The following is a 14533-nucleotide window of genomic DNA, read 5'->3' as shown; positions in this document are numbered from 1 at the left end:
AAAGTCGTGGCACTTCAAACCGTACTGAGTACGTTTATGATAAAAAGTGTCAAACTTTCCAAATGAAATGTGAAATGGCGCTAGGACAGTCGTATTGTTTCCTAGGCCAGAAGTAGTAGCCCTCGTATATGTACTCTTTTTTCATCCAACAAGTAAGCACGAAGTTAAGTTCGGCCGGGCCGAATTTGTTGTACCCTCCACCACGAGTTTTATTGAAGTAAAATGCATCATGTAGTTTGCTTTTGTTTATAAAGAAAACTAAATACCAAATTTCAGCAATTTCGACAAAACAATTTGCCTAACCTTCAAAATGCCGAAACTCGGGAGGTACGCTTCTATGGCGGATATAGCAAGACGTAGACTTATACTGGTAATTCACTTCTGGAATATTTTATAAACCCATGGAAGATTAAATAACAAATTTCAGTGGAATTTTGAGGTACCGAAAATCGGGAGGTACCGTTCTATGGGCTATATGAAGGCGTGAACCTATACCGAAACATTTCATATGGAAAGTTTTATATCCCAAACGAAGACTTAATACCATATTTCAGCCATTTCGGTGGATTATTGTGGCAACAACCTTCAAAATACCGAAAATCAGAAGGTACCATTCTATGGGGGCTATACGAAGGCGTGGACCTATACCGACATATTTCAAATGGAAAGCTTTATATCCCAAAAGAAGACTAAACACCAAATTTCAATCATTTCGGTGAATTATTGTGGCCACAACCTAAAAAGGCCGAAAATCACGAGGTATCATTCTATGGGGGCTATATGAAGGCGTGGACCTATACCGACATATTTCAAATGGAAAGCCTTATATACCAAACGAAGACTAACTACCCAATTTAAATAATTGCGGTGAATTAGTGTGGCCATATTAAGGCGGGGCTATATTAAGGCGTGGCCCTGTATGGACAAATTTCTGGTGGAAAGTTTTATACCCCCAGCGAAGACTAAATGCCAAATTCAAGCCATTTCGATAGTTTAATGTCGCCACAACCATCAAAATACCGAAAATCGGGAGGTACCGTTCTATGGCCGCTATATGAAGGCGCGGACCTGTACCGACAAATTTCTGGGGGAAAGTTTTGTACCCCCAGCGAAGACAAGGCACCAAATTATAGTCATTTCGGTGGATTATTGTGGCCGTACCGTGGAGGTGTGGAGGTACCGTTCTATGGGGGCTATATGAAGGCGTGGACCTATACCGACAAATTACTGGGGAAAAGTTTTATACACCCAACGAAGAATAAATACCAAATTCCAGCCATTTTGGTGTGGCATTGAGGCAAAAACAATCAAAATACCCAAAATACGGTGGTACCGTTCTATGGGGGCTATATGAAGGCGTGGACCTATACCGACAAATTTCTGGGGGAAAGTTTTATACAATCAACGAAGATTACATACCTAATTCCAGCCATTTCGGTTTTGTAATGAGGCAAAAAATTTCAAAATACCGAAAATCCGCTGGTACCGTTCTATGAGGACTATATTTAAAACGTGGACCGATATAGCCCATTTGCATTACCAAACATCCCAGGAGTAACAGAAACTTCTATACAAAATTACAAAGCTCTATCTTTAAAACTGCGAGCTGCATCTTGATTTCAACAGACGGACGGAGGAGAGACGGACATGGGTATATCGACTTAGAATTTTACCTTGATCAAGAATATACTTTACAGGGTCTCCGATGAATATTTCGATATGTTACAAACGGAATGACAAAATTAAATTACATTTAATAATTATACCCTCCATATTAAAAATATTGGTCACGGTAGTTATAACGGTACCTTTTACTCGCTTTATGAACAAATATCAAAATATTAGCATTTTTAATGGTTCGCCAGGATAGAACCATCTTAAGAATTTACACAAATCCTTTGTCAGATGTTGTAAACTTATATACACAAATACTAGGTATAATTAAAAATAAAGAAATAGCCAACAAAAAATAAAAAAGTATCAGTCGGCTTTGCCGACAGAGATATGCCCTTAACCTGTGTGAATTGAAACTTTCATTTGTTGACAATATCGAATATACTCGTAGTACCGGCCACGCAACCAAAATCCTTTTTTTTCAATAAATGTGTATTAAGGGGTTTTTAGATATTGTGGCCCCTTTTAGACGTATGAACTTTCAGACAAAAATATATATTTGAATTAAAGCTCACAAGTGATGCGGAGGAAGAACCTGAAGGAATGGATCGACATAGTGCATTTTGAAAGTGTATCTTATTTTGGAGTCATTTCTTTTCTATTGATATCGCGAACACCAGTCATTTCACATGGTAGCCGCATAACTTAGAGTTTTGGACCACTATATCAAGAAGCCTATGAAAAACATAATGTGGCTGTATACAGGAAGATCCTAAAAGATCTTCGAAAATACCCTGAACTAAACTTTAACACAAATGTTGATCTTTTGTGCGGAGAGGCCCTAAGGAGAAGTCGGATATGGACCAAAACAAAAAATGCACTTTTCCGAAATTTTGTGTGGGAGGTACCCGAAGGAGTGGACTGAACCTCATCTATGATTGGTAGAAATATTACGATGTGCAAAGTATGGACCAAATTGGTTGCTGCCTTCGAGAGTTATCATGCTCATCATTTCAGCGAAAAGTTTTGAACTTTTGTGGGGGAGGTACTCGAAGGAGTGGGCCGATATGGCCCATCTTCGATCTTAAACTAAGTTTGTGCAAAATACTACAAAATGCTAATTTTTCTTAGAATCGGCTTGGCATAAAATTAATTTTAAAAAACCTTCTAATATATTTAGAATTAATGCTAGATTCTCATTCAAATTGTTTTGTTGAGGGTAAGTAAACACATCCCCAATAATTACGGTGACCAATATTTTGGGATGGAAATAGAGTACACATACGAGGGCTACTACATAAGTTTCGGGGCTAGACAACAATGCCAGGCGTCATTTACCATTTCCATTGAAAAGCTTAACAGTTACTAGCATAAGCGTACTAAATACGGTTTGACGTACCACGTATTGCGTTTTTTACAGGACTTAAAGGATTAATTTGCATAAAAAAATATGGAATTTACTTGTGAACATTTTCGCCCAACCATTTTTCACAATTTTCTACGCGATGACGACGCAATGAAGCAACATCCTATAGTCAGTAGTCAATAGCGTTACGTAGTCTCAGTTGGAGTCGAGAAGTTATGCTGTAGTCGGAGACTAAGTCGAAAAAATAACTTGGCTCCAAAGCACTTTTTTGGTCCAATTAATACTCTAAAGCAAACTTAAAATTCCATGACAATCGAATTAGAGTTTCATATTCCCGAGCGAAAGTCTGCACACTTCAGAACCTCTTACACAGAGTTTCAAATTTCAGTGATCTTGTATTTTTATTATAATCGTAGAAGTTTTAAACAAACAAAGTTTTGTAGTTGTGTATGTTCTTTTCAAGGAATACCTCAGAAAAAGGCCAGCCTATAGCAAAAAGTTGGAAACTTGTGATCATTTTATTCGTATAGAGTGCTATTAGAAATTATTCTCGGCGTCGACTCCGAAGTCGGAGTCGAACCAAAAATGGCTCGACTCCGAAACGTTGGTAGACACGTAAAAGGTTTGCCGTAAAGTAAATTGAGTTTTCCTTCCCGCTCTCTACCAAACAATCAATATATTTTACGGCAAACTGTGTACTTCCAAGAGAAACAACATCATTTGTCAGAATAGTTGACACGATGGTTATGTCTGTGACACTTGCCGCTAATTCTGGAAGGGGCGTTCTCATTGGCCGTACAAAACTTAGAGCTCTATTTCAAAAACTCAATTTACTTTACCGAAAAATTTGTACATATGACTACTGACATAGCTCTGTGAAAATCTGCTTTAATAAATTCAATCGTAGCGAACGCTTGTTCAGCGAAGAAAGTAGTAAGGGTGGTCTAAAAACTGCCATTGTGACAGAAAACATTGAAGCCGTGAGTAAACTGATAATACAAGATCGCCATGACAGAGGCATTCTTGGACATTTCTTTCACCGGCTAACATTCCATACTGCATGAAAACCTGGCCAAAAAAAAGGTTTCTTATCGATGGAATCCGTACGTATGAAACGACTGATTTCATTTCAACAGCGACAATATTTGGTTAAATTTCTGCCCAGGTTTCTCGGATTTCATTGTATTACCTTTGTATTCACATGTATTTGCAAAACAAATAAAAAATAGAGGACATAGAGTACATATGATGAAAATAGAGGACAAATAGAGTACGTTGAAAAAATAGAGTACGGACACCTAAAATAGAGTACTGTCCTCTATAATAGAGTACGGTTGGTCACCGTACCAATAATGCATTCGTTTATCTCTGTAACTATCACTGTAAAGTTATCATTAACAGTACCAGAAACATTATGCATTTTGTTTTCTGTTAACAGCATAGTCTCAGTTCGACTTAAGTAAACTCTATTGTGAATGATCGATCAATGAGAGCTAAAGAGAACAAGAGAATGCAGAAACCCCCAAACAAAACAGAAAAAAAAAACAGATCAGTTGGAATTTTTCGACGTCACTTGGTGATTGTTTACATTTGACGCCGAAACGTTCAGTGGTAAACAACATAGAGGCCGGGTTAACGCAACGCTATTCGAATTTGTTGTTGTTGGTATTACTGTATTCGTCGTATTTGGTACGATTTTGAAGAAGTTGCTTAACAGAGAGTTTCTTATTTCCGCTTTTTTGTGTTTCTTAGCGGTTTCTTTATAAAAGTGTCTTTGAGAGTGTTTCAATGAATGCTATCAACGGAATGTGTATATGAGAGAATTATTTGTTTATGATTTCGGGAATTTCGAAAATTCGTATTGAGCGTAAACAACAAATTGAAATTACAAATAAGAAGAAATATTTGGGCTAAGACCAAATAAAACCAAACAAAAACTTTCTTTCTATCAACGACCCAGTCAAATCAATATTTCGAGGTAAAATTTTTTGATTTTATGAAGAAGAAAAAGAAAGGATCTTAATAAAAGATATGATGTACAAAATACAAGGAAAATATCCAAACTTAATGCATTTATTACGCCAAAACTTTGTGCTAATTTGAAAGAAGATCAGCAACTCTGAGCAAATTATAGAGATCTTGTATTAAATGAAAACCACAAATTTGATTAATCTTTAAAGACTTGAAGTGTTAATTTGAAATAAAAGTATCCACAGTGCCTCATTCATGACCACCGTTTGTAATATGCAAAAAGTTTTTAAACTTCACTGAGAAAAATATTTATAAATAAACCACTTTTTGTGGTTTCATGACATAAAAAGTGGAAAAACAGTTTATGTCTGAAACACGCTTATGAAGAAATTTACAATACGGCCTCTGCTTAAGTGAAAGCGTGTGAAAAATTATAAAGTTTTTTATACTTTAATGAAATAATTCAAAATAAAATACTTTGCTAAACGATAAATGAAAACTGTTTTGGCAAAGAAAGAAATAAAAACAACAACACTAAAACAAAAAGTAAAATTGTTAAAAATTAAATGAAGTGTCTCTTATTCTATTAAATGCGGAAGTTAAGCCAGTAAATAGCAGTTGAACAATTTGGCAACACATCAGCATTTCAACATACATATGCACCTACCCATTTTGGATTATTTGAAATAATACCAAGAAGAAAATTAAGAAGAGGAAATAAGCGAAGTGACATAAATAAATCTATTATTTCACAATAATAAATGTGTTAAAATGCCACTCTATAAAACGGAGCACATACTAAATTAAATAATCAAAAAAAAAAAAAAAAAAAATAAATAAATAAAAAAAAATAAAAACAAAGTCGATATTGAAAAAGTTCAATAGAAAAATTTGCCAATTGTAAAATTTTCAAAATGTAGCTTTGAAAACAAATTATTTCCAAAGAGTTTTTTTAAAGTCCAATCTTGGTTGTGTGTTTGCCTCTTGAATTTGTGAATTCTCTTTATTTGGTGTTTTTCGTATCATCCGGTTATATTGACCATCAATTAACCTGTTACATCCTGTGTTAAAAACCACCACCACATCATCTGCACTTATTTACCCTCTTGCGGTCACAGACAAGAACAGTTTTTTTGTGATTAGACATTACGTTTATCGTCAAAGGGATTCAAATTTAAGCTTGCAAATTTATGGGCTTTTTTAAGGATAAAATGGGGGAAAGAAAACCAGCTGTATAACAAAAAACAGGTGGTACTTAAAAAGGACTCTTAACATTAAAAGAATAATAACAGGGCTTTGTATAGAAGACACAAAGGTCTACTTCTAGAAGGTCAGAAAAAATGTTTATAGAATATCAGACTAAAGGCCTGCGTACATAAGCTGCCTTGCCTGCTTACCTTGCTTACTTCTGATAAAAGAATAAAAAAGGGCAACCCAGTTCGAAATTTCCTCGGCCTTCTTTATTCTTTTATTTTTATTATGTCAAAAATGAAGCAGGAAAGCAAGGTAATCAGGCAGAGCAGCTTATGTACGCAGGCCTTAAGACTACCAAGCGGATTTCTAAAAAAATATTTTAAGGTCTTCGTATAGGAGAAGCTAAAGTCTGCTTCATAGAACAGCAGAAAAATCGTCTGATAGAAAAACTGAAAGGTCTTCTCATAGAAGAGCTGAAAGGCCTTCTCATTAAAGAGCTGAAAGGTCTTTTTGTAGAAAAACTTGATGTCTTCTCGTAGTAGATCTTAAGGTCTTCTCATGGAAGAGCCTAAGGCCTTCTCATAGAAGTGCCTAAGGTGTTGTCATTGAAGAGCCGAAGGTCTTCTCGTAGATGAACCTAAAATTATCTCATATTCTCGTAGAATCCTAAATTTTTCTCATAGAAGGACGTAAGGTTTTATAAGATATTTTTATAGAAGAGCTTATGGTCTTCCCATAGAAGAACTTAAGGTCTTCTCATAGAAGAGCTTAAGGTCTTCTCATAGAAGAGCTTAAGGTCTTCTCATAGAAGAGCTTAAGGTCTTCTCATAGAAGAGCTTAAGGTCTTCTCATAGAAGAGCTTAAGGTCTTCTCATAGAAGAGCTTAAGGTCTTCTCATAGAAGAGCTTAAGGTCTTCTCATAGAAGAGCTTAAGGTCTTCTCATAGAAGAGCTTAAGGTCTTCTCATAGAAGAGCTTAAGGTCTTCTCATAGAAGAGCTTAAGGTCTTCTCATAGAAGAGCTTAAGGTCTTCTCATAGAAGAGCTTAAGGTCTTCTCATAGAAGAGCTTAAGGTCTTCTCATAGAAGAGCTTAAGGTCTTCTCATAGAAGAGCTTAAGGTCTTCTCATAGAAGAGCTTAAGGTCTTCTCATAGAAGAGCTTAAGGTCTTCTCATAGAAGAGCTTAAGGTCTTCTCATAGAAGAGCTTAAGGTCTTCTCATAGAAGAGCTTAAGGCCTTTTTATAGAAGAGCTTAAGGCCTTTTCATAGAAGAGCTTAAGGTCTTCTCATAGAAGAGCTTAAGGTCTTCTCATAGAAGAGCTTAAGGTCTTCTCATAGAAGAGCTTAAGGTCTTCTCATAGAAGAGCTTAAGGTCTTCTCATAGAAGAGCTTAAGGTCTTCTCATAGAAGAGCTTAAGGTCTTCTCATAGAAGAGCTTAAGGTCTTCTCATAGAAGAGCTTAAGGTCTTCTCATAGAAGAGCTTAAGGTCTTCTCATAGAAGAGCTTAAGGTCTTTTCATAGAACAGCTTAAGGTCATCTCATGAAAGATCTTCTCATAGAAGACCTTAAGGTCATTGCATAGAAGAGCTTAAGGTCTTCTCATAGAAGAGCTTAAGGTCTTGTCATAGACGAACTTAAGGTCTTCTCATAGAAGAGCTTAAGGTCTTTTCATAGAACAGCTTAAGGTCATCTCATGAAAGATTTTCTCATAGAAGACCTTAAGGTCATTGCATGGAAGAGCTTAAGGTCTTCTCATAGAAGAGCTTAAGGTCTTGTCATAGACGAACTTAAGGTCTTCTCATAGAAGAACTTTAGGTCTTCTCATAGAAGAACTTAAGGTCTTCTCATAGAAGAGCTTAAGGTCTTTTCATAGAACAGCTTAAGGTCATCTCATGAAAGATCTTCTCATAGAAGACCTTAAGGTCATTGCATAGAAGAGCTTAAGGTCTTCTCATAGAAGAGCTTAAGGTCTTGTCATAGACGAACTTAAGGTCTTCTCATAGAAGAACTTTAGGTCTTCTCATAGAAGAACTTAAGGTCTTCTCATAGAAGAACTTTAGGTCTTCTCATAGAAGAGCTTAAGGTCTTCTCATAGAAGAGCTTAAGGTCTTCTCATAGAAGAGCTTAAGGTCTTCTCATAGAAGAGCTTAAGGTCTTCTCATAGAAGAGCTTAAGGTCTTCTCATAGAAGAGCTTAAGGTCTTCTCATAGAAGAGCTTAAGGTCTTGTCATAGAAGAACTTAAGGTCTTCTCATAGAAGAGCTTAAGGTCTTTTCATAGAACAGCTTAAGGTCATCTCATGAAAGATCTTCTCATAGAAGACCTTAAGGTCATTGCATAGAAGAGCTTAAGGTCTTCTCATAGAAGAGCTTAAGGTCTTGTCATAGACGAACTTAAGGTCTTCTCATAGAAGAACTTTAGGTCTTCTCATAGAAGAACTTAAGGTCTTCTCATAGAAGAACTTTAGGTCTTCTCATAGAAGAGCTTAAGGTCTTCTCATAGAAGAGCTTAAGGTCTTCTCATAGAAGAGCTTAAGGTCTTCTCATAGAAGAGCTTAAGGTCTTCTCATAGAAGAGCTTAAGGTCTTCTCATAGAAGAGCTTAAGGCCTTCTCATGAAAGATCTTCTCATAGAAGACTTTAAGGTATTCCCATAGAACCCCTTAAGGTCATTGCATAGAAGAGCTCAAGGTATTCCCATAGAACCCCTTAAGGTCATTGCATAGAAGAGCTTAATGTCTTCTCATAGAAGAGCTAAGGTCTTCTCATAGAAGAGCTTAAGGTCTTCTCATAGAAGAGCTTAAGGTCTTCTCATAGAAGAGCTTAAGGTCTTGTCATAGACGAACTTAAGGTCTTCTCATAGAAGAGCTTAAGGTCTTTTCATAGAACAGCTTAAGGTCATCTCATGAAAGATCTTCTCATAGAAGACCTTAAGGTCATTGCATAGAAGAGCTTAAGGTCTTCTCATAGAAGAGCTTAAGGTCTTGTCATAGACGAACTTAAGGTCTTCTCATAGAAGAACTTTAGGTCTTCTCATAGAAGAACTTAAGGTCTTCTCATAGAAGAGCTTAAGGTCTTTTCATAGAACAGCTTAAGGTCATCTCATGAAAGATCTTCTCATAGAAGACCTTAAGGTCATTGCATAGAAGAGCTTAAGGTCTTCTCATAGAAGAGCTTAAGGTCTTGTCATAGACGAACTTAAGGTCTTCTCATAGAAGAACTTTAGGTCTTCTCATAGAAGAACTTAAGGTCTTCTCATAGAAGAACTTTAGGTCTTCTCATAGAAGAGCTTAAGGTCTTCTCATAGAAGAGCTTAAGGTCTTCTCATAGAAGAGCTTAAGGTCTTCTCATAGAAGAGCTTAAGGTCTTCTCATAGAAGAGCTTAAGGTCTTCTCATAGAAGAGCTTAAGGTCTTCTCATAGAAGAGCTTAAGGTCTTCTCATAGAAGAGCTTAAGGCCTTCTCATGAAAGATCTTCTCATAGAAGACTTTAAGGTATTCCCATAGAACCCCTTAAGGTCATTGCATAGAAGAGCTCAAGGTATTCCCATAGAACCCCTTAAGGTCATTGCATAGAAGAGCTTAATGTCTTCTCATAGAAGAGCTAAGGTCTTCTCATAGAAGAGCTTAAGGTCTTCTCATAGAAGAGCTTAAGGTCTTCTCATAGAAGAGCTTAAGGTCTTCTCATAGAAGAGCTTAAGGTCTTCTCATAGAAGAGCTTAAGGTCTTCTCATAGAAAAGCTTAAGGTCTTCTCACAGAAAAGATTAAGGTCTTCTCATAGAAGAGCTTAAGGTCTTCTCATAGAAGAGCTTAAGGTCTTCTCATAGAAGAGCTTACGGTCTTCTTATAGAAGAGCGTACGGTCTTCTAATTGAAGAACTCATAGCAAAAGCTTGTGCTCTTCTATTTTCAGACCTCAGCCCTGATGATATTTTCTATAGAAAAAATTCTCAGATTTAATGGTTTTAAGTCTTCTTCTCATAGAAGAACTTATGGTATTCATCTCATAGAGTAAATTAAGGTCTTCTTCCCTTAGAATAACTTAAGGTCTTCTTCTCATAGGAGAGCTCAAAGTTCTGCTTCTCATGGAAGAGATCAAAGTTCTTCAGATAGGTCTTCTTAAAGACAATCGGTAAGGTCTTCACATATAAGTGGCATAAAGCTTTCTTAAAGAAGATCTCAAAAGCTTTCTAGTATAGGTATTTTTATAGAGAAGAAGACCTTAAAATCTTATTATAGAATATTCCAAAAATGAGCTGTTCATATAAAAGAACTCTTAGGTCGTTTTATAGAAGAGCTGTGTAGTCTTTCCTTATGGAGCTGTAAGATCTTTTGATAGAAGATTTAAAGTAATTTTTATATCTTTAACCTTTAGGCTAAATAAGGTATATGGTGATATTCAAAAATGTTTTACAATCGTTGAAGTTGAGGTTCACCATTTAATAAGTCGCGAACTGTCAATATATTTTATATAATATGAATATATTTATATTAATTGAAGTGTTTTAGCCGGGGTCGCCTAATATTAACCATAACAAATGATTTATGTGGATGCTGTGTTGGTGGTAATATTAAAAAATGGGTAAAAATGTGTTGAAGTTTACAAGTTTTTTTGTGTTCTTTCTTGATTTCTGGTCAAACCACGGAAAATTCAAACCTGAGCTCAAAGAAAGAATTGAAGAGTACCCCTTGGGCAACATGGTTCTAATGTATGACTTTTCGATATATACACTGCATCCCCCTAAAATCGATGCTGACATTTTGAAGTTTTGAAATCTGGGTTTTTTGAATTTTTCTTATAATTGGAGGGCGCAACCAGATAATTTCCCAAACTTTTTATTGGATTGTAGAACTCGTGATTCCACGTCGTTTGATGTATATCTCATGAGTGTGCTTCATACAGCTCCCTAGTAATAAGAGTCCAAAGTCGAAATTTTGGTGCGTAAATTTTCTATAAAAACCTATTTTTGGCTTCAAAATTTACAACTGTGGCTCAGGTACCCTAGAACCCCGCGTGATTTTAGTTTTTTTACGCGCCGGATCTAATGAACCCTTCCGCGTTCAAATCCATCCATTAAAACGGCGGTTATAGATACCTTGAAAGTATGAAATTCTGCAAAATTATATTTTGATGATTCCGCGCATTGAACCGCGATTTTCTTTGGTTATTTTTACATAAATGGAATCCTTCATACGCGATTATATTATTTTCTAAAACCGTGTGGCATAAATTACCGAGATTCTGGAGTAATATTCGTATTTCGTATAAAATAGAATTTGGTAAAATTTGTTATAATGACGTATTTTTTATAGGCGGTCACTGAAATCGGATGCGCCTTATAATCTTATGTATATCGCGCTATTTTTACCCACATAAAGGTTTTTTGAACAGTAAGATGCAGCTGACGGCACACTTTGGCCGCTGAATGAAAAGTTGAAAAATCGCTACATATTGATGGAAAAGCGCATGCGCCTTAACTGATTTTAACGAATTCGCGAATTATACGTTTTTTAACTTTTATGTTTTTTCTTTGGTTGCAATTTCAATATTACTTTCTATTTCATAATCCTATTGTTTATCAAAGTAAGCAAATACACTTTCCTGTTTGTCATCGCATTTTCCTTGAAGAAGTTTCAGCGAAGTCCGTCAGTCCTTGCATCGAAATTTAGCGAAATAGTAGAATAACTCCCAAAAATGTTTTTTCTATTTTTCGCATTAAACAAAAAAATATATTTTTGAAATAATATTCCAACATTAAGTTTTCGTCTTTTGTTGTTGCTGTAATATGGCAGTTATAAATCCTATCTTTAAAATGTTGGTCTCATATTTTTCTACGCGTTGTCTAGAATCTGTACGTATTTTTAATTTATTTTTTCGAGTTTTATTTGGACTCTAAATTAGAATAAATTAAATTTACTCCAAGATTTTTTCAGTATTTCTTGATTTTCCGCGAAAATAGAAATACATTTAGTAAATATTTAGGCATCTACGGATAGATATTAAATGCTGTTAACGCTTTATATATACATTTTCTTATTACAGCAAAAATGGAATTTTTAAATATTTGTTCTTTATAAGGGAATAAAACCCCCCATAACTTTGGAGCGCAGCATCCAATTTTGTGAACGCGAACAGATTTGAAACCACGACTGTTTTCTTAATCTATGTTCCAAAAATTGCGGATGTGCTCGCAAATTTTTTTTAACATTTCTTCCAATGGAATTGCAAAAGAAATTTGAAATTTACCATATGCTCATCGAAATAACAGTTTTAGACCCAAGTATGTTTGAACGAAATCTATTTCAGACTATTTTGTGTCGAATTAGCACTACCCGCCGTCTGTCTGGCTGGTTCGCACGATAACTCTGGAAAGGATTAACCGATTTGTTTCAAATTTTGGGTATGGTAATATCTTGCCCAAGTTTAGTTTAAGTTCGAAGATGGGTCATATCGGTCCACTTGCCCAAGCTTAGTTTAAGTTCGAAGATGGGTCATATCGGTCCACTCCTTCCCCACAAAAGTTCAAATTTTTTCTGTAAAATTGTGTGAACGATAACTCACCTAGGGAGCAACCGATTTGGTCAAACTTTACACATCGGCTGCTGTTCTTACGGTGCCTGTTACAATGGTACAGTTTTTTTCCGGAGTAAGTCCATACTTCCTGACATAAAGATACAAAAGCACCGAAAATCCCTGCCCGCAGATACTGAAATGGCTCGAGTGCAACGTAATTTAACATTTCGAGTTATCTATGAATTAAAAATTTGCTTACTGACAATTATTGGTATAAATATGTCAATGATTTGGTATAACCCCGTCCCACATTATTTGTAGATTCAACGTATTTTGAAGCAAACTCGTGACATAAAATCAATATATTTTATACACAGCATAATTAGTATGTTTGCTTCTTTTTTTATTCATAGGCTGAGGGTGTATCTGAAAACAATTTTGAAACAAAATTGCTACAATGAAATGATAATTGAATTTGTTTAGCTACAAGTTATGTCAATTGGTAGGAAATATTGTCAGTAGACAGACCTGCTCATATATTGATTCCTAAACAGATATAAAAAGATAAATGGATGTGATGATGATGTGTATTGCTCTTCGCACAATTTATTTTGACATTGAAAATGTTGAAATGTTACTTTTGATTTTTTCTTCATATTTTAAAATTGCTTTGCCAGACTAGAGGCGAATACAAGTGTTATTATTAGGGTTATGACTTTTTTACAACCTCAAATCCCTGTATCAAAGCGTGATGAGTTTTGCCATAAGATTACATAAAATCATAATTATAAGGTAATTCGGGGAAAAAACCTCACGCACAAAATGATTTTAAAATTTGAATTTATCAAAATTATGGACAATTTTCTGAAGTCATTGTAAGCAGATATACAATTGAAAATAAATTTTAGAGTCACCTGAGATAATTAAACTGACATAACATTTATTTCTAACTAATTTACTTAAATTCTGAGAATGTAATGAGTAAAAATGTCGTAAACGCTTTTATTTAAAGATATAATTTTTTAACAAAAAACAAAAAAATTCAAATTTTTTCAAAGTGGTTTATGCATGACCTTTTTCAGTATTGGAATGAAATAAATATTATTATAGTTATTAGTAGGCTTATTTATATTTATTCATTCGTGCAACAAAAAATAATTTTTGAAATTTTTTTTTTCATTTCATACATTTTTTCAAAAAATTATATTTTTAAAATCAATTTGTGCCTGAACTTTTTTTATATTTCAATGGAATAAACGATAGCGTAGTGATAAGGCAAAAGTTCATTCATCCCTGCTACAAGAAATCATTTTTGAGAAAAAATGTCAAAAAGTCATAACCCTAGTTATTACACTGTGACACAAATTGGAACTCAAGGTCTGTGCGGTGGAAAATTCCTTTTGGAGATGAAAGCCCTTAGTGAGTATATTAAGAATCTAAAAGGAAATTTTCCCCATAGGTCAAGCTTCTGAGATATCGCGCGATGAATTTTTTGAATTTTCGCCTATGATGCTTGAGAAAAGAGCTTTATATCTCTGTTTGCCGTTATTGAAGCTTCGTTTTGAGATTACAAGCCTTCAGTCAAATCGAATGTCGAATTTTTTTGTAGAACATTTCATTCTTCTAACTCAATTCCTTTCGTGTCATTTTCGTCCTTTCTTTCTTGAACCGTAGTAAAAGTACCACAAGATGAGATTTTACAGCATCCAAATATTCCACAAAAATATCGCTCAGAGAATTTTAGGTACGGTTCTCATTGACAACTAATCGATATTGTCACGTTTTCATTGTCCTTTTTGACATTTACCCGGTTTTTGTTCAGAAAAAACCTGTTTGTTTTTCTGTATATTCGTTATTTGTTATGTATTGGTAGGTAGA

The 14533-nt window shown here is 35.0% G+C and overlaps 1 long non-coding RNA gene across 1 annotated transcript in view; it reads left to right on the top strand.

Annotated features, from left to right (window-relative positions):
- The first annotated feature begins 4592 nt into the window (after positions 1–4592).
- LOC141397276 (uncharacterized) overlaps positions 4593–14533 on the top strand; it is a 155928-nt gene continuing 145987 nt past the window's right edge. The window contains exon 1 of the long non-coding RNA XR_012411350.1: positions 4593–4958. This is a non-coding gene — a long non-coding RNA (uncharacterized lncRNA). The remainder of the gene's footprint in view (positions 4959–14533) is intronic.

The sequence above is a fragment of the Musca autumnalis genome, unplaced genomic scaffold (assembly GCF_047663935.1).
Source record: "Musca autumnalis isolate F117 unplaced genomic scaffold, ASM4766393v1 scaffold_3, whole genome shotgun sequence".
Taxonomy (NCBI): Eukaryota; Metazoa; Arthropoda; class Insecta; order Diptera; family Muscidae; genus Musca; species Musca autumnalis.
The sequence above is the reverse complement of the archived record's forward strand: the minus strand, read 5'-3'. Positions and strand labels throughout refer to the sequence as shown.